At 38.8% G+C, this 18,541-nt stretch overlaps 1 long non-coding RNA gene across 1 annotated transcript; it reads left to right on the plus strand.

Annotated features, from left to right (window-relative positions):
* Positions 1-7,626: 7,626 nt before the first annotated feature.
* On the plus strand, positions 7,627-16,607 carry LOC120756112 (uncharacterized). The gene is made up of 3 exons (XR_005702025.1): positions 7,627-7,740; positions 14,836-14,937; positions 16,214-16,607. It is a non-coding gene; the product is annotated as an uncharacterized LOC120756112 (long non-coding RNA).
* The last annotated feature ends 1,934 nt before the right edge of the window (positions 16,608-18,541 follow it).

Raw genomic sequence — 18,541 nt, forward strand, 5'->3', positions numbered from 1 at the left:
TAGAGCTGTTTTGTCATTTCCAAACATATATTTTCTAAATATGCATTTATCAGCTTTGTACAGATTCTTCAGTTTTTATGCCCACACACACACACATGCACACAATCAGAGAAGAAAGAAAATCGTATTCCTATATGATTCAAATATTAGAGAAAATAAAATGGTGAGAGTTCAGAATGTTTTCAGGAAGAAAAAAAAATCAGTTTCTGCTTTAACATAGCATTTGATCAGCATCTGGCCCTCTTCTATGGAAGCAGTTGATAATTTCCAATGGAAGTTCTTTCCTTCAGACATTTAGAACTAAAAGCCACATGGGATATACCAAACACTAATTTGTTATAATCTTTCTTTTACATAGACAGGTGAAACCCTGCCTGCTAGAGCCTATCCACATTTCCTAGCAAACACTTAAAAGATGCCTCATCATATAAAAATACCCAGATAGCAGTGCAATAGAAATACTTGGTAGATAATTCAGTTAGTGTCAGAATTGCTTCTCAATTTAATCTTTTGTGATGATTTCCATGAAACATCTGGGAATCTTTAAATTTCTTTCCTCAGGCATTGAAATTCAATTGATCACCTACTGTTTTAAAAGAACTAATCTAATGTTGTGTTTAGTTAAAAATCTTTTAGAGGAAAGAATTGAAACAGAAATAGATTGAAAGCATTCTGGCATCTGTAGGAATTAATACAAACTTGCTTCCCCTGTCTGTGATTCCTAATTGAATTCTGTATGAAGAAGGTTGTAACCTTTCTTCCAGCACCTGATGGAAATATTTTGTATCTTTGTCCTACCTTGAAGATCAAGACACCCACCTTCTTCCTCATGACTCAATAGTGAATAATAAGGGGAATGAGTTATGAAGCCAGAGTAGCTGGCTAATTAATTCTGTTTTTAAAGTGCTCCCAATGTGGAAGGAAGGAGGGAGTGAGATGGGGACATTGAAGGAAGATGGAGAAAGGAAATGCAAGCAAAAAAGATTTTTCTTTATGAGGGATTAAAATGGGTTTATGGTCAATATGATGTACACATTTAAGCTACCTTGTGGGCACTAATATATTACTGCTTTGGAAATGAGGTAAGAGAAATCTTAAGAGGTCCTGAAGAGTCTGGTGGAGGGAAAAAGCAGAGATGATCATACTCACTTCTGATATGAGTGGTAAAAAAATAACGTTCATTGGCAAAAAAACTCCAGCTGCTTAACCAGCTTAATTTTTTTTAGGCCTGTGCATGGTTAATAATACTTGTCAATAGGATGTCTTCTCCTATATATGAAGGTTTTATGAGCAGTGAAGAGTAATCTTTTTAATACTAAAAGTGAAGACCACAATTCCCTCTTCACTGCCAGCCATGATTCATGCATTTAAGTCCTGTTCCAGAAGCATAAACTGAGCTCCCAGGACACTGTCTCTAACACGCTCAAATGCTTCTCAAAATGGTTTCAGCCACTTCAGGACAATGCTTTTTAAGGCTACAAACAGAACAAAGTAGACCTGGGTGAAATACCTGTCCAGCTTTGCCCACAGAACAGAACAAGAAGCCTTTCTTTTGCTTCCAGCATAGCATGTATCAACTTACAGCATTCCAAAGTTGAATTGGATTTGCCTGATTCCTTTGTGCTTTTTGCCCCATAATTCAGCAGGCAGAGCACTAGAGATGCATGGACAGCTTTACCTTTTCTCCAAAGTTTGTGTGGGTGAGGCTGCTCAAGTGCAGAACATTTCACTGTTAGTGAAAAACCTTGGTCAAAGTTTTGCATGAGTGCTACCAAAACACATCCAGTTTTTGTTTGCTTGTTTGTGGGTTTTTTTTGTGTGTGTGTGTGTTTTGTTTGTTTGTTTGTTTTGGTTTTTTGTTTATTTGTGGTTTTTTTGTGTTAGGTTTGGTTTTTTGAGGAGAAGGGACTAAAAGAGGAACATAACAATGGAAATCAAGGCAATTCAGAGGGGATTTTTCCAACTGCTTCTCAGAAACACATCAGGCATGTTTCTGGTAGCAAAATGTGCAGCAGGCTGAGGTGCTTACATTCCTCCTAAGCCTCATACATCCTAGGTGTTTAAATAAATAATAATAAAAAAACCCAAAAACACAAACTGAAAAAAAACCCAAAACCCCCACAAAGATCTTTTCACTGAAGTTCATGTCTTTCCAAGTACATTCATTATCCTACAAAAAGTGCTGAAGACACTTTTGTGCTGAAATGACTAATCAGTTTTTCACCCTATACACACACCAACAAACCAAAAGGAAAATCAGCTCTGATAACATTTAATTAGTGAGGGTTATTACTGAAACAAACAGAAAAGCATTTCTGTTTCAGATTGAACAGAACATTTTGTAAGGCACATCACTTTCTTATCCTACGCTTGTAAAGAAAGCTAAAGTAATTTGTTTGTGTATTAATAATCCATGGTAATTCTGTGACCTGGTAACCCAGTGGTTAGTACAGTCACATTGTAAGATCTATTCCCAGGCTTAATCCTTCCCCATCACTACCTGGGACTATCAAATCTGATAATATTTTGTTTATCAGACAAGCTGTTTCTGAGTCCTATTTGAACATTCATGGCCAGGCAAAGGCCTCTCTTAAAATAAAAGGGAAAAAGCTCACTGATAAGAGGAAACTCATTGAGGTGACTTGAAAAACATATAATTAAATTGCTATGTCTTCTATGTTCCTTGTGTCTTTGCACCTTTATGTTTCAAATTGTTATCAATAACCATCTTGTATAACTCAGTTTTGAGGGCTAAACCTTTACTTTTCAAGACCTTTTGTGGGACTAGAAAAGATCCCATGCATCCTTTTTGTCCAGGCAGGCACTGCACATCTCTTTCCCCTTTCCTCATGGCTGTATGTGGTATGGTGCTAAGCAGTCCTTCTCTTCATTTCCAGAGAACATTTTTGATTTTCATGTCTATTCCACTTTCAGAACAGCAAGTTTTCCAAAGCTGAACCCCATAGCCAGCTTATCATAACTAATTCAACATATTATCTGTAATATTTATCAAATGACAAATGTACCCTCAGAAGTAATATTGTGACTATGATTTGAAGCAGATTAAGAAGGATACTATTTACCAACTATGAAAAGAGTTGGGGCTCGTTGTTTCATAATGTTGTTACTCTGTTGGTAAAGTTTTCCGTGTCAAGTTTTTGACTTTTCCATCCTGTTGAATCAGACCATCCAGGTCTTCAAAATCACTGACAAAAGCTGCTGTCTGCCGTGCATTTCCTATTAAATCCGCACTAATCCTCAGAATCTCTTGAGACTTTGTCCTTTTTACCTTCTCTCTCAAAAAATATTGCTGAAGCCAGTAGTTTGATAATTGAGGATTTTCTTTCTTTTCAGAAGAGTATTTTATTTTTGCCATCATAATGAACTTTTCTGATAAGTGCTGGAAACAAACTCCAGGCTGGTATTGACCAGGAAATTCTTTCAAATGTGCTTCACTGTGAGCTGGATCTTTGGCTGGTACAAATGGAAAGGCATCCTGCAAAGCTTGCAGAGCTGTAACAGCTGCAAATCTGGAGCAGAACTAGCTCCTAGTGAATGAAGAATTGTTCTCCACAGTGTGTTCTGCAATGTTTTAGCTGCAACTATTCTTCAATGTCCATTTTGTGCTAAGACTAGTTTGTTGGATTTTTTCTTCCAGCTCCCCCATCGATCAGACAAAGTGTTGCTTGTTAATTAAGTTTGGTATCTACTAGAGATATGTAGCAAGTGGAGCATTGTTATTTCTCCTGACGAGGTACAAATGTATGGTATTTGGAGGCAGTCACAAGGAAAGCACAGTACAGAGATGTATTCATATGCCTCAGAGAAAAGAGAGATCACAACAGAAATTCCTTACCAGAGTTTATTGGCAAAATCATTTCCATCTTGTGTTTACCTTTTCGTGAAAGCTGATGCTTGTGTTCTTTCCATGTAACACCATTCTCAGCTCTTAGGGCCCCAGGACTTTAGCTGTAGCTTATTCCCCCTTGTTCTCTTTTTAGGCTTTTTTGGGTATGTTTGGGGACTTTTTTTTTTTTTTTTTTTCTTTTAATTTCTATAGTGTTTTGAAAAAACACTCCATTTGCTGTAATGTGCATTTGCCTGTGTGAAGGGCATCTGCTTTATAGCTGAATGTACACGGAGAGGCTGGGGTTTGTGGGCTTGTTTTAAATGATGCGTGGGCTTGCTAATTCAGTTTGTTTTCCCCTGTGCTTATTTCCCATATAATTCGTCACTACAGGAGTCAGGTATTACTGTTCCCCTTTGTCTATTTTCCTCACAGCAGACAGGAGGTAAAGTTCCTGCTCAATGGAATTGCTCCTTCAATCGTGTTTTTTCTGTTCATTCTAAACCTAAAGGATTCAGATGAAGGAGGCAAAGGAGCCATGACATTCTCCCTGCTCCTCCCTGGCCAAGCTACAGCCCTAACACAGACCCTCCGTGTGCAGGTGTCCTGCCAAGCCTCCTGGCCTCAACCACAAGCAAGGGATGATGAAAACTTGTCCTCTCTATCATGCCAGTGCTTAGAGACTTCTGCAGGGTGGCAGAGAAGGGTTTCTTTATGGCTGCTTAAGTCTGTGGGAGTCTTAAGGTTTTTCATCTCCATTGGAAACACAAGTTTTAACAGGCAACTTTTCATATCATCTGCCCAATTTGCAGTGAATGCACGAAATTTTTCTTCGCTAGGACCATTTGTAAACACCTACAAAAATCATATATCAAAGAAGACACGGTTTCACAGCTCAAACCAGCTTCCTCTAGGTTTTCAGTAGGGTTCCAGAATGATTTTGTTTTGCATAACAGCATTATAATTCCTTTGTTCCTTGGTCCCATTTATCTAACAGGGGGATGTGGGAGAGCCTCGGAAGTTTCTTATCTCAACTTGTATTTAGGGTCCTGAAATTCTTCATTAAAAGCTGCATTGATCTTCTGGATGTAATTACATCTGTCTTCCTGTAATTATTAATTTCTTAATAGCTTTATGAAGGGCTCCTTATTCCATCTTAAGTGCCATTTGGATGCCCTTTTTCCTCTTACACAGATTGAATCAGTAATAATAAAGCTTACAGAAATTCAGCAAGTGCTCTACAGATATTGCCTGCAGTGATGGTTTCACTCACCTGTGAAATGCAGCCGTCTCTGGAATGGAAGCCACTGAATATTTTAACAAATCTTTATGAAAGAACAGAATTAAGAAATGTAAGTAGCTCATTTTTGTACCAAACTTCTGCATTAAAAACTTTCTAGATTTTTGTTGTTCCCAACTTTGCAAATGTAACTTGAAGGGTCCTTTTCAGATGGATTTTCTTCATGATCTGATATCCCAATCATCTGTCTCATCTTGGAGACATTCAGCAATTTTTTGTCTTTGTAACTATGGTGACCAGGTACACCTGTTGATTTTCCCTAGTTAATTTAATTCTTTTCTGACTGTGTGACAAAATGAAAGCTGATTATTCTCTGCATGGGGACGGGGGAGCTGCTTGTGACTTGAACAGAGAGGACTGGCCTCTGCTCTCTGCATTTAATCCATGGGTGCTGTTTCTCTTATCCAATTGCCTGACACAACTGGTATTTGTTAGCTCATAACTAATAGTTTTGTCGTGTCACATCACAGTTCCTTAGGGCTTCTGGAGGAATATAATGTGTTCAGCATAATTTGATAGAAAAACACCAATGGATTTATTAAGAGGGTTCCTTACTTGCCTTGTCTTCTTCAAATTCCTTTTTGTATTTTTGGGTCTTGCGTTTTTTGGGTTGGTTGGTTGGCTTTTATCTTCTTGGAATAATTCCTACTGATTTCCACTCTGTGTGTTGCTGCCCAGGGGATGAAAGCAGTCAGAGAATCTGCAAATTCTCTTTCCCTGTGTGGGCACAATATGTTTCCAATCACTCAGAAAGGGTGAGGTTTACTCAGTGGGTGAGTTCCCCCTACACTTACCCTGCTACCAGCAGGAGGATAATTCCAGTAGCCAGCAGGCATAGCCACCACTGGCAAATACATTGTGCTGTGATGTGTCCAGCCCCTCAAACCTTCCCTTGGACAGCAGCGAGGACAGGACCCTCAGACCCTGCAGCCCAGCTGGCTGCAGAAAGCATCTGTGGGTCAATCAAAGTGACATTGCTCCTCTGCCAGGACACTCCCTGACAGAACTGTGTCCTTCAGCATCAGCCTGGCAGTTTGGGTGGGCTGGCACAGGCATTGGGATACCACAGGGAAGAAAGTAAAGCCTGAAACAGAGAAGGCAGTGATCATGTCTGGGTGGCACTGCAGACCTGTTGTTTGAGGAAGATAATTATGTGGGTTTCAGATGGTGGTGGATGGTCCATCTGGGCATGGATGTGCTCACCCTCTTGCTGAGAGCATATGTCTGCAGTCAGTGAGGATTTAACAGGTAGTTCAGTCCTTGGTCTCACTGTTAAATCTTCACTTGTGGTGTCCCTTCCCAAGACACAGGCTGCTCTCAAAGTTCTCTTAAGCTAATTAGCTCTACTCCACTTTTTTCCCATAAAAGGTATGGAAGGCAAGAAGATGCCCTTCATACCTTCATAATTTATTAGAGCCAACAGCACTGGGTTTAATGCCATAAGTACAGAATCATAGAATGGTTTGGGTTCCAACCTGATTCCAACTCCCAGCCATGGAGAAGGACAGCTTCCACCAGACCAGGTTGCTTCAAAACCCCTTCCTACCTGGCCTTGAACATTTCCAGAGGTGGGGCATCCCTGCATAGACAGGTAACATCAGTACAGTCGCACTTATTTGAAATTGTTTAGGTCACAAAACACTACCAAACTGCTTGCAGGTGCACAGGTCCCATCAACATGCTGAGAAGATGCACCTGTCCCCCACCCTGAGATGCACAGGGTGACAGCCAGGGTGAACATGGAACTTGCAGCCCAGCACAGGGAGGATAACTCTGCACTATAAAACCATCACTTATCCAAGCTGGCGCAGAAAGGCAGCAACTGCCCAGCCCACTAAGCTTTGGGAAATGTATCTCTTGAACACCTGTACAATAAATACCAATTTTAGTGCTTTGAAGCAGTTCAAAAGTTTGGCAACAAATAATTCTTTGATTTTTTGTTTGTTTGTTTCTTCTTACTGCAGTAATTATACCAAGTTACACACAAAGGAAAAGTTAAGTTCTTGACCTGTCTTGAGACCAATGGATTTCCTTTTGCATCCCTACAGCCTTTAAACAAACAGAAATATTGCCTTGCCTTTGTTTGAGTTCCCCTGCTGATATCAGTTAGGTTTTCATCTGATTCTGCTTTAATTTCCAGTGAGATTCTTTCTCTTTAAACCACAGGGAACACAAAAGCCCAGTCATTTGCTGATCCATGGTACAGTGCAAGGACAGGATTTTCTCCCATTCCAACAGCTCCTACTCAAGCTGCTGGAGTTATGGTTGCTTCTAAGGATCCCCTGCTTGTTTTGTTTGGGTTTTTATCCCAGGGAGATGCTTTCTTCTTTGCCCACGCTCTAAATACCTAGAAGAGCAGTGCAAATAGCACCAGCTTTAGGGAAGTAGCACACAGGTGAGCCTGAAGTAAGGCACCCTGAAGCCTTTTCTCATGAAGCCTTATTACCCTGAGCACACAGCAACTCTTCAGCATCCAAGTGTTCACAGGAAAAGTTTCTGTCTCAGGCAAAGAGCTTCTTGTCCTATTCGCTATTCCCAGCTGCATTCTGCCTTACTGACAGTCTTACTGATGGCCTTTTTGGCATGGATTCAGGTAGGAGCACAGTCATACTGGTGTTTCTTGGTGCTATGGAGGACTGGCAGCAATTTTGAGCTTGTCCTTGAAATAGTATTCCATTCCATCCCATTGACCATGTCTTAGCTCACTGAAATTTACTATAATTTTTCTTTTTCTTAGCTCTTCTAATAAATTTGGGGTTACTTTTAGGATTTTTTGGGAGGGGGGGGAGGGTGGGGGTGTTGTTACAGTTTGTTTATTTATTTTAATTGCAAGACTATTAACATTTTCCATAAGTAATATGAGGCTGTTGTTGAATACTGAATTTCTGGATGCTTTTAATTTTTTAATTTTTTTTTTAAATGAGGGAATGCACATAATATTTTTAGCATTTTTAATGGGGTTTCAGGTGCTTTTAATAGCCAGGACTTACACTTGGATTATCACTTAAAAACAGGTATTGCTCTACTTGGCATCACGTATATCACTGTAGTTCCATAAAAGATGGATACTTTCTTTTTTTTGTGCAAGGCATGGTTTTCAATGTGTATTTAGATTAGGAGTCCATCCCTGTGCATTAGAAGACAAAAATGAGCAAATACCATTGACTTTTTGAGTTCTAGTCCTGTTTCTTCTGTTGACCCACAGGGTGCACATGGTAACTCATCCTCACCCACACCCCTGCCTAAACTTCCAGAGGGAAGGACTGAGCAGCACTGCTACAAACATGTCAGGAAGTAGGGTTTTGGGGGAATGACATAATGACATTTACTTTTCTTCTAATCAAGACTAAAACCAGAAAACCCTGAGGACAAAGGAGGAAAATTTAGTTATGCTTGGATGGTTTCCAAAATGCAAAGAAAAAAAATCACAAGTAATTTCAGTATTCGACGTTACATTTAAAATTTGCAGAATATATGCCTAGAATTCAGTTTGGAATGAAAAATAAAGAAGTTTTGTCGCACATTTCCATTACATATTACCAAACCTTCCCCAGTGAAATCTCAGCTGAGCAAGGCATGAGGGAATTCTGAGCAGGTATAAATATATAAATTCAATTTCTACAAAACTACATTTTGCAATTCCTACTTTATTTCATCTATGGATGAAATAAATGCTCTAGCAGCACCAATCTAATCACAACACTTAGATTGACAGGATTACTATTTGTATAATCATAATTAAAAGGACTGCATCAAGTGTCTCTGTTTGTTTAGCCATAAAATTCTTGTTATGTTTTAATCCTTTTGCTGCTGTCTTAGTTCTTAACAATGCTAGAAGGCATCATCTGCAACTAAATATTTCTCAGTCCTAAAATCAACATCACGTAGTGAAGGTAAGCCTGGAGATAGCCATTGAGGTCATTCTTCAGTGCTTCATCACAAAGCTTCTTGTATTTACTCCGGATATTATTTAGCTTTATTGTGTTTTTGTCATTGCAGTTATATGCTTCACATATTTTCATTGGAATATAATCCTCTTCTATGTATATTTGTACAAGACAGCTTTTGCAAATGCAATTTATTTTTCAATTGTTTTATCAAAAAGCAGAGTCATCTACCTGGAGTAGATGATCTCATTAGGAAATGAAAACTTTCAGCTTTTAGAACAAATTTGATATTATTTTTTATTTAACTCTTTTCCTTTTTCTTTATGCCAAACAGATCATATAATATAATGAGTTATGCACACAGATGATGAACTGGTACAAAATCACGTTTCTTCTGTGTAACAGATAGTTTTACTTTGTACATACAGTGTTCTGTCTTCTTGTTGATGTATCCTTGGATAGGGAAAAAATTTATGACAGTCCTGCTGAAAAGGCTAATGGAAGTCACAAGCATTCTCCTGCCCTCTGGCAGGTTTCTTGGAACTAAGAATGAAATTGGAAAGTGCCCTGTTATAATGATGCATTTAAAGAAAATCCCAAAGAATTTTCAGCCATCTCATCTCTGAAACTTTGATTGATTTCAAATACTGCAAAAAAGTGATTCATATAAGGGAATTTTAACAAGATTTAAGCAAGTGGAATTGTGGAATTAATTCATTTACAGGACTCATCTCATTTAGGAGTTTAGCATATTAATCAACTCAACATTTTACCTCCATTTTTTTTTCCTCTCCATTTCCACTGTGGTACTTTTGGAACTCTCCCTGACTCATTTTTATCTTGTTAAATTTCTTCAGCTCTAGAGAAAAAAATACAGGCTCTTCAGTTGTAGTACTGCATTTTTAAACAAATGGTACATATTTTTCTCCCAAAGCTTCTAGATGTTTTAATTCTCTTTTCCTTTTAATGAAACAAGCCAAGTGTACATGTTTAAGTGGAGTTTGAGATACTCTGGCAATGTGTTGAGTGAATCTGCTGTAATTTTACTTGGTGCACTTTTCTGGACCAAGTTCAGACTGACATTTAAGCACCTGATGGTCTGTGAACCTTGGTGATAGTCAGACCCCAAAATTCAGATGTTAAGAGTGTTTTGTTTACCATAACCTTGGTAAACATGGCTATGTCAGATGCGTGGTTATAGTGTCCTGCTCTGCATCAGGAAATGTGAATTTAATTTTCACTTCATATCTTTTTGAATAGGGAAACTCAGCAGCTTTGCCATGCAGTTACTACTGGGATCCCAAAAGATCACAAAGCACTTTTCAGGATTATGACTTTTTGGCCCATATTTGCTGAAATAATTTAGTGTACTCACACAATTGTACAAGGGTCCTAGGTGCCAAATATTACCAAAATAATTTTGGTACTAAAGGGATAAATCATTTCATGGGCTTAGTCTTCTTTTCTCCAGTCTTTCAGCTCCTTGCTTGTATTTTTCTTTTGAAGGTAATATCAGGTTTTATAGTCACAGAAGGATTGTCAGTATAGATAGACAGATTAGAGATTATGAGATGGTCTCAGTGAAGTGATCCTTACAAGTTTCTTCTCTGAGCATAATTAATGTATTCTTCAAGGCAGCTGTGCATATGCTCATTTTAACTTATTTTGCAGTGGAAGAAGAATTAAATGTGTGCTTACTCTGAAGCTCATGTTCAAGTGCTTTGTTGAATCAGGCTCCGTAATAACATTACAGTCTCTTCTAAATAGTGTTTCTCTGTTCCTGTGTTCCTGACTAGATTGAGCAATGTACTGTTTAATTACATCAGAGCCACTGAATATTGGCATTCAGCTCAACCCTAGGTAATACTTCTGATTTCACTGTCCCCTTATCTAACAGATGTGACATCTTTACACTAGAGTATCTTATCCTCTAAGTAATAAGCCTCTGTTGTAATTAATTATATATGAAAAAGCAAGAGCACACAGCTCAAAAAGGTATTTTGCCAATGAAGCTGCCAAAATAGCAGAACTGCATTTTTAAATCAACTGAAATTAGGCTCAGAATTATGCGACTTCTCACTTATGGAGACAGGTGATGGAAAGTGGAACAAAATTTGTAAGAGCATAGCTCTTTTGAAGTCTCATTAAAATCAGTGGAAAACACAGGTGTGGAAGCTAAGCTGACTTGGAGGCCTGTCCTGAATTTGGACATCCTCTTTTGCAGGTGAACGTGGCTGCTGACCTGTCTTTGTGCAGTGAGAGGGAGCCAGATCAGAGAATAACCCCTATGAGCTGCATGAGGCTCTCATCTGAGAGATGTCAGAAAAAATATCACCCTTATCTGATGGTCAGGGAGATGAGCAGGGACCGGTCCCTTCCTCTAGCAAGCATTTCCAGAGATGGTCCTGAGCTGAAAAAGGCTCATGCTCAAAGCAGGGAAGGATTTCATGAATCCTCCAGATTTAGGAAGGATTTCATGAGATGCTGATAGAAAGAGATACTGCCCTAAAGAACAGAGGGATTTGGAGGACAAATAAAGCGGACAAATATCAGTCGAAAGAAGGGACAGGAATAAAAGTAATATATTTTTTAAAGCTTAGTATAGAATTTAGATGCACAAGAATTTTTGTTGTGGGCTACATATCTCAGACTGTGTGCACAACTGAGAGATGGCACAGGAGTTATCTCTCTTATCTGCTCTAAAAACCCACAAATTCCACCCTAATTCAGCTTGCAGACATATTAGGCAGACTTCTCTAGGGTTGTGAAAAGGTCAGTACCACAGCAGTGAGGTCAAAACCCTTGCCAGCCTTCACCTCCACCAACTGAACAAGTTCTGAACACAGAGTAAGTGTTATTACTGTCTCATTCCTCATAACATTTCAGAAAACATTAAAAAAGAGGGGTCTCACAACTGTGCCTTTAAAACTAAACAGAGTAGGGAGTATAATAAAGGCAATATGAAAACCGGGTTTGAGCCAGCAGCTTGACTCTAACCTGACTTTTTCTGTTGATGAATGCAAATTGTCACTGTCCCCTTGATAAATTAAATCAAGCTTTGATGAAATACACAAATCAATCATTTTGTGTATTTCAGGTTTCTTGTATAAGCAATGTCAAACAAGATAATGCATCCAGGCCCACTGTGCTCTTTATAAATTCCTTAGCATGTTCCTACTTGGAGTTATACATTTTATGGGAATTGATGATTCAGAATAGATTCATCATTCATTTCACTACAAAAAAGAGCATGGGGTAGATATGATAAATTGATAACTACAGGCATCAACATATTTTTAATGCTCTTGATCAATTGCTGCCCTCAGACCTCATCTGCAATGCAGGGTGCTTATGGTAGTTCACAGGCCTTAATAATACAACAGTCTTTAAATAAAAAATTGTGGGCTTTTCCTACATTTTACCAAGTAAATATAATGCATTTTAAAATGCTACAGTATTCTTAAAAAGCTGATGAAGACTACATTTAAGCTGGGACAAGACAGCACTATCAGATTTGCACAATGATAAGTGTCTGACACCCTGTGCAATCTTGCTGCCCAAATCACGTATTAGTAATTTCCACTTTGAAAATTCTCTCCTGTAAGTTAGGGTGCTCTATGCCCAGATTATGACTGAGTGAGAAGTTACAGATACCCCACCAGACCTGCTGCTGAACTGTTCTCATGTTTTTCATCACTTTACTACAATGAAATTCCACTTAATTCCAGAGGAATCCCCTTCTCTGCCAGTTTCCTGGAGACGTTTTCAAATATATTCTGCTTTCACATACATTTCTTTATCCTAAAGGCTTACAGTAATATTCACATGTATATTCACGTCTATATTCCAAATGACTCATAAAAAAGTGCATCCTTTTCTGTTTGGATCACTCCACTTCTATTTCAGATCACCCTCAGGTGGATATCAGTTGCTGTTATTAGGACACAAGGTTCATTGAAGTGAATAGACATTAAAAGGCTTTGCATTAGCCCTTTCTCCCTTGAGATAACTTTATCTTACCTGAATTAGGCCATGTATGCTCCAGGCAATGAGAGATGATCTAAGGGTAGCAGTGGCTCAGGAGATCGTACAGTGTGGTTAGGAAAATGGGGATAATTAGCTTTCTGCAGAAACAGAACAGAGTATTTCAGAGACAGAATCATGCAAGGGACCCCGTACTTCTCTGGGATGAGGTCTGTATCCCTGAGTGATGTTAGGCAGTTGTATGGTGTGGATTATTTCCAGCTTTAACATTTGCACATCACACACCATTGCACATGTCCATGAGGTCTTCAGTGGTCCCTGCTATCAAAAGGATCTGTTTAACCCTGTTTAACTCTTGCTCTCTGTTTAACCTTGCTCTCTGGAGCAAGGCCAGCAAGGTACAGAATATACTGAGTGTGCTAGGTCCTTTTTCTGAAGTAGAACTGCTTGGAAAATGCTAGGAAAAGGGAAAAGTTGTCTTGGGCAAATAGTCATCATTATAATTTTTGTTTGTCTCAGTTAACTTTATTGTTTCAGCAGAGAGATTGGAAAGGGTACCAGACTCACAGGTATGGCTCAGGTTGTCTCTGATCACCAAAGCTATGGTTTTATTTTGGAGCAGTGTCAGTCCTGCTACATCAGCCATACTCTGTCATGCCCCATTACTGGAGACAGGTCTTTTTTGCGGCCCCAGTACTGCACTCATGGCTCTGGAGTGGGTAGATACAGAGAAAAATATTTACATCTTCAATTGAGTTACCCTCAGTTTCAGTGTTGTGAAGGTAAGAAAATGTTGCTCACATCAATGACTTCTTAAAGATTGATCTGCAGCCTTTTCCTTCAGAAGAGCTGAATGCATGATTTAGAATTAAGTATTTTAAATCTCCTCTACCATTTACCTGTTACATCTTGTGTCTGCCTAAATTACCCAGGTTTGAAAGGTGAATAGATAGTTTCCCAAGAGAATAAGGATTACATGCCTCCCTCTTTCCTTCATCACATAATCAGCCTTTAATTCAGAGAATCACAGAATCATAGAATATGCTGAATTGGAAGAGATTCATAAGGATCATTGATTCCAACTCCTTACTCTGCACAGGATATTCCCAAGAGTCACCTTATGTTCCTGAGGGCATTGTCCAAATTCTTCTTGAGCTCTGGCAGGCTTGGTGCTGTGACCACTTTCCTGGGGAGCCTGTTCCAATGCCAACCTGCCTCTGGGTGGAGAAACTTTCTCTAATATCCTAAACCTGTCCTGACACAGCTTCAGGCCATTCCCTTGTATCCTGTCACTGTTACCACAGAGGAGAGATCATCACCTGCTTCATCAGCACCAAAATGAGATACTGGTAGTTATTCAGCTTGAGGGTGTATCATGTGCAACACTCCAGGATTCAGAGCCACTGAGAGTGGAGCAGGTGGTGACTGAGCACAGAGCAGCCCTAAAATTTTAGGTGTTTTTTGATTCAGCTTGGGATTCTATCCTATGCTGGTCACCTCTTCCTAAATGCATCCACCAATATTCTCTACTCCTAAAGATCTCCAACAGCATTTTCCCAAGTGGTGAGATGTGGTGCAATAAGGGTAGTACATGAAGAATATGCCTGGGAAGGAGGAAAAAGGCAGACTGAAGAAAATCTTGGGAAGTTTATTTGAAGAGAGTTTGTGTCATATCCCAGTTTGCAGAGACATCTTGCTCGTTTCCATGCTTTAATCTACATAAATTAATTCAGCCTACATCTGGATCCCAGAATTTTAGGAACACATCTAGTATTCTGCGGTGCTAAATCCTTATTTTGTTTTGCTTTTATTTGCAGTGAAATTTAAACCCAGCAGAGTGTAGAAGCAATTCCTTGGACTCTTCAGTTGTGACATTTGCCTTTTTGGCTGACATGGGAGATTGAAGTAGAGATGCTAAGGTTTGTGCTGAAGAATGTGGTGTTCCCAGTAAAGAATAGCTAAGGTCCTCTGGGGTTCAATGTTGTGGAGACAGAATTTGTAATATGGCATACTGGGTTTCATAGTCATTAGTGTTTGTTTGCACTGATACTATTCTGCCCATTTTTTAACCTTGTCAAGTGTTTCTCAATTTCAAGCAATTTTCTTTCATCAAAGCACAAGAATTTTTCAGCCTCTATAAATGCTAGTTAGGTCTGTGATCTATAGAAGCACACATTTTGAGCTTGTTCTTGCTGGTCTCCTAAGTGGCACAACCCATAGAACATCACCTGATAATTCTTGCATAAAAATTGTTCTTGACATGTATTCTTCTTGACCCAGAAGAACATGTGTCAAGAATGTTTCACTGTGATATAAAGATCTGAATTGCTGAGGAATCATGGTATTTCCCCCGATATTCAGTTTTTGATCAAAAGTGATAATACTGAACTTCCTAGGTGCCTCATTTCACTTTGAGAACTTAGTTCATGCAGCCTCCTCAACAATACAACGTGTACTATTAAGCACTGTGTAGTATGATGAATGTTAAACATAATCAGATTGGCATTAGATATTCTTCATGTAACCCAGCAAAGTTTGGGGGTGATATAGCAGAGTGAAATTGATAGAGGACCACCTAATTTTTATTAATGGAATTGGTTTTCCAAGAGATTTTTAGCCATTATTTGACCTTTTAACTTCTGGGATTAGTTAGTACATGATCAGAAGCATTAACCTGTGGGGCTGATGTTCTCATATCTGTGTCCTGGCTAGGACACACTGGTCAAAGGCACCAAAATTATTCCAATAAAAATATGAATGAACAACTCTGAGGCTATATAATAGATGGTTATAAAAAAAGGATGAATAAGATTAGAATGTTTCTATGGCAAATAACAGGCCATTTCCTTAGTATGCAAATCATTTATTTTTATGCAAGCTGTGTTTGTGCAGTTTCTCTGGACAGGAATCCAAAGCAGCTGTGCTTTTCTATTTGAATTCCTCCATAGGTTGTAATGAAGCATGCTCCCACACTACTGAACAGCATTTAAGGCTCTATTTTTAATCTTGCCATTCTTATCTTGTTCCAAACTGCCCAAGTTTTCTGTCTCATGGATATTAAGTTGACAACAGAATTAATAAATAGAAGGAAGGGAGGAAAGATAGAATCTTGTTATTCCATAATGCAGTCAAGCTTCCATTATTTTCCTCTTGTTAACTGCACGCTGGAAACAACTGCCCTCTCACTTTGCACAGGTGTGAAGGGTATAAAAGTAGAAAAGTTCTCCCTAGACGAAGAAGCAGATCAAGAAGAATCAAATAGACAGAAAACGTCCAGAAACCATATCCTGTGTGGGTAGAAAGGAGATGTCCTAGATCCTATTTTGTGTTATTCCAGTGTGTTTGCAAAAGGCTGAAGTCAAGTGAAGAATGAAGGGAGTTGGTTCATTGCCAGACTGAAAGACTGCTGCTATTAATGAAAAGACGCTGTTCTCAGAAAGACACATTTTCTGGAATTGAGCATGCCATTTTGAAAGAGTCTGAATGCTTCATTTAGAGAGCATTGGTGTGAGGTAGTCTGGCTTTACCAAATCTAAATGCCTGGGTGTGAAAATAGATAAAGTATATGAACTGGTTCTCAACACAAAATCATGCCTGAAAATTAAAAGTAAAATCATCCTCCAGCTCCAGCAGGGCTGGGTGCAGACATAATGCTGATGGAGAAGGGAGCTGCAGGAGTGGCTGTGCAGTATCCATCATCTGTCAGGGAATCTGTCCTTGTCCTGCCCGGCTCGCCTGGTCTGCCTCAGGGTGTCTTAGGGCTTCTCAAAGTTCCACTTCCTAACAGCTCCAAACCAGGAATCTGCTGCTCTGTGCTATCCCACTTTTATTCCCTCATTGTGAATCTGAAGAATTTTCACATCTGTGGAAATCATTGCACTGTGCCAGGATAAGAACCTTGGGAGAGAGCAGTAAAGAACTTTCTGATGCAGAGGCACTGGGCTGGTCAGAACATTTCCAGGAGAGGTCTGTCCGTCTCTGTTGTGCTGCCTGTCTCCAACACTGGCTCTAACTCCTCCACTGACAGCAGAAGATTAGTTCCTGCTGTAGCAGCAGGGTCAGCACTGTGAAGGATATAAATTAGCATTTCGTCATGCTTACCTGCCATACTTGACCTCATAAAATCTTCATCCCTTTACAATGTTTCTCTTTATTTTAGTGGCACTCTTCCCTTCAGCAGATGCAGGTTTTACCATCACAATATTGCGTCTTGTTCCCTGGAGCATTTATAGAGTATGTGTCACAAGTTTAATGGACTGGTAATGTAATTATTTTTATCATATTAAAACTTTGACTGATGGCACTCAGCTATTTTTTTTTTTTTTTTTTAAACAATGGATTGCAATACAAAAAATACTTTAAAGCCCACCACAACCTTGCGGGTCACAATTCTTCTGTCGGCTAAATCTCAGAATAGCAAACATTACTGGCATTTTACTTTAGTTTCTTGCTGGGTGAGAAATGCTTAGGAACAAACTGGAATGATCTTGTATCAGAAAGGGTTAATTCTCTGCTGGGATTTGTGCTTTTCCTAGGGCATTAATCTAATTTGCTGCATAATATAATGATTACTTTTCCATGTGAATGCAGAATTTACTTGGACAGTGGGAGAGGAAGATTTCTAATATGTTTTGTAAAAATATGAGATCAGACATGGCTGAAAGAGAACATGTGGTGTTGATGTGGAAATTTTTGTTACTGTGTTTCCAGAAAATATTTATTTTTAAATTACAGATTTAGGCTGGTTGAATTGGTGGTGCCAAGAGATAATGAGGAAAACCTTTCAGATAATAAGAGTTAAAGAAAAGAAAAGAAAAGAAAAGAAACAAACAAACAAAAAACCCCAAAAAACAACAACAACAAAAACCCCCACAAACCTGAAAAATCAAAACAATTTATTCAAACATTTTCAAACAAATAAATACATTTTCAAAAAATGTTTGAAATATATTCTCTGAAAATTACCAGGAATGTAATTGAAAGAGTAGTAAGAAGTGGATTAAAGATACACCCCCACAAAAGAAAGGACAAAAATCTATTTCTCTACAGGTAATTATAGCTGTCATTTGACTGACATATTTTTCATGTTCTTTTTTTCTCACTGCATAATATTAAAATAAAAATAATTGGGAATGAAAATCCAAATGTATAGTTTTTTGTAGGGTTTCAACATCCCATATTTAGAATCAATAATTTGCTGTGTTTCCTTGGGAGATCAGTGAACACTGCAAGCCCTACAGCGTGGCTGTGATCATGGCATATACCTTAACAAATGAAGTTAATAACTATGCACTGATATATTGAGATTTTTTCCCAAGGAGGCAGCCCCATGCTGTTTTCTATTTTCTGTATGTGTTGCCTGCATGATTGAAAGTTGCGTTAGGACTGAGATTTGTGGGGATGAATTCGAGTACGTATGATAAATACTGTAGGTAATGTATGGCTGTGGGCAATACTTTGCTGCCTGAAGGATATCAACCAGCTAGTGAAGGGCCTCGTAAGTTGAAGTAGAAACCCAGAGGA

Source organism: Hirundo rustica, chromosome 8 (assembly GCF_015227805.2).
Source record: "Hirundo rustica isolate bHirRus1 chromosome 8, bHirRus1.pri.v3, whole genome shotgun sequence".
Classification (NCBI taxonomy): Eukaryota; Metazoa; Chordata; class Aves; order Passeriformes; family Hirundinidae; genus Hirundo; species Hirundo rustica.